Source organism: Aplysia californica, unplaced genomic scaffold (genome assembly GCF_000002075.1).
Source record: "Aplysia californica isolate F4 #8 unplaced genomic scaffold, AplCal3.0 scaffold00839, whole genome shotgun sequence".
NCBI lineage: Eukaryota > Metazoa > Mollusca > Gastropoda > Aplysiida > Aplysiidae > Aplysia > Aplysia californica.
Genome location: NW_004798109.1, coordinates 267,822 through 269,970, shown reverse-complemented (window position 1 = coordinate 269,970; position 2,149 = coordinate 267,822). Strand labels below are relative to the sequence as shown.

The window sequence follows — 2,149 nt, the reverse complement described above, 5'->3', positions numbered from 1 at the left end:
TGATATACATTATAATAATTATTATATATATATCTTTGCACGATATAATAATATATTTATGTCATACATTTTTTCTTTCGTAAATTCCAGTTTACTGTCAATTTCTTTAAACGTCTGTTGTGTTCGTCAGGATGGCTAATCTCCCATTGTACGAAATAAATAATGTGTGAGCTCTTGAGCTGTAAAATGGTTTAAATTCTTTGTTGTTGTTGTTGTTGATGATGTTGTTAATGTTGTTTGTCACAGAAAACGTGTATTCCACTCGAACAACTCTCATTTTTATGAACACAAAATATAATAATATATTAAATATAAAACTTTGGTAGAGTAATCCCAAAGCACAGGCGCGTGGCGGGGACAATCAAGCACATCTGATCCCACACACAGAACGACCCTACTTCCCAGTTTAATTAACGCACGGAGGCACAACGTATTTCTTTTCCGAGATGAGCGTTGTTTTTGTAAATGACCCCTGTACGATCAGGGACGACGGCGGACGAGAAGATTGAAGGCCCAGATTTAGCCAGATTGTCGATAGAGAGAAGCAGAAATTTCTCCGGGGAATCATGGCGTCGGTTTGGATTGTATCAGGAATCTATCAACGTTGCATGCTATTGGATGCCGTACGCTTTGTGCGCATTGATTTCTTTAACCCTTTAACAACGAAGCGGGCATTATACTTCGTCCGATCTGCAACAGAACACAAGCAATGCAATGTTGAAGCATAATACTATTATTTAGAATCATTAAAGTGTGTGGTTCGTGCGTGCTCCGGTGTGGTTTGCGAACTTCTTTCTATCAAACTTAATATAATTATTCTATCATCCTTAAAGCCTTATCTCCCATTTATCATTTTACACCCGATATGTAACAGGAAACAGGCAGTGTGGTGTCATATTTAGGTCCACTGTAGTGGGTGCGTTGGTGGTCGCTCTGGTGTGGTTTGCTCTGTCTTTCCTATCAAACATCATTAAGACTTGACCTTATCTCGACTCTTTTTTTGTTTGTTAGTTATTCTCTTGTATCACCTCTAATCTTCGGCATTTATGCGATCTTGTGGTGTTGCAAGAACTCTAACTAAAACTAACAGAGCCTCCATGTACAAACCAAAAATAGGAATTGAACATTTTATAGTCTGCATGGTTTTTATTCATTTATTCATTTTTTTAAGGTTTAAGTGAAAAGAAGTTGAAATTAAAAACTGAAGCAGCAGATTTTCAAACGTTGTCGAATAACCAGAGTACAATTAATGACATGGTAAGGTGCATGTGTAGATGCTTCAGCAATTCTGACTTGCAAAGAAAAACAAAGTCTTAACCCCACCCCTCTACAAAAATGCAAACAAACAAACTAACTAACAGAACAACTGTGTTGTGAGCTAACGTGAAAACAGCAACACAAGTGTGCCCCGCGAGCTCACAATTTGACCATAATATGCAGTTAGTTGCAAGCGCTGTAAAACAAAGCACTTAGAAACTGAAGAAGCAACAGCGAAGGCTCTGGGTGAGTTAATGTTGTCTCTGTCGTGTTTTGTCCCTGCTGTCGGTGGTAGGGCTGGGCAATGAGTCGCTTTAGCAATATCCAGATAATATATTAGTGCACCTCTTCGACGATTAAATGTGTTATGAACCGCTCCGGCAAATAGGTTAGAACCATTTCAACAAATGGGTGCACCCACTTCGGCAGACGGGTAATGAAAGAGAGTCTAAGAGTCTGAATTCGGATAATGTTTCACTGAGAATTAGCCTGTTATCCGGATTTGCCCACCACTAGTCGGTGGCAATCTCCGAGCCTCTGAGCCGGCTGCTGACATTGATCTATGGCAAAGATCTCTGACAATGACTCGTGAAATGACCTGTGACAACGATCAGTGACAATGACATACAAGTGTAGATCTCATGAGTCTTTATTTCTCTCCTTCTTGAATTGACTATAGGCCTAGAGGCGGTCTCTGTGTTGGGACCTGCCTTTCAAAAGAAAAGTGAGAAATAGAAGAGTCAGATGTGACAGGAATACAAGAAACAGAAAGAATGAGAGTGGGGTTAGATAGATTGATGGACATAACGAGAGAGAGATAGATATAGATAGATAGATAGATAGATAGATAGATAGATAGATAGATAGAGAGAGAGAGAGAGAGAGAAAGAGA

At 39.3% G+C, this 2,149-nt stretch overlaps 1 protein-coding gene across 1 annotated transcript in view; it reads left to right on the top strand.

Moving 5' to 3' along the window:
- The window catches only part of LOC101845807, a gene marked incomplete in the record, with an annotated part of 213,913 nt that overhangs the window by 35,913 nt on the left and 175,851 nt on the right, over positions 1-2,149 (top strand).